We start from the raw sequence: 225 nt of genomic DNA on the forward strand, positions 1-225 counted from the left end.
CGACAAGATCAAGGTTGCCAGTCCATCGAAATCATCTCCCAGTTCTCTGACGGAATTGGAATAGGCTGCATCAGTCCGTTCTTCTAGGAGGTGCTTGACTTGTATCTGGCACACGCTTCACAAATTTGGACGTACTCCTTGACATGTTCTTGCATGTTGTTCCACCCATACCATTGAGATATCAGTAGATACGTTCTCATCACGCCTGGATGTGCTGCGCTTGCT

Source organism: Plasmopara halstedii (assembly GCF_900000015.1).
Source record: "Plasmopara halstedii genome assembly, contig: Scaffold_525, whole genome shotgun sequence".
NCBI lineage: Eukaryota > Oomycota > Peronosporomycetes > Peronosporales > Peronosporaceae > Plasmopara > Plasmopara halstedii.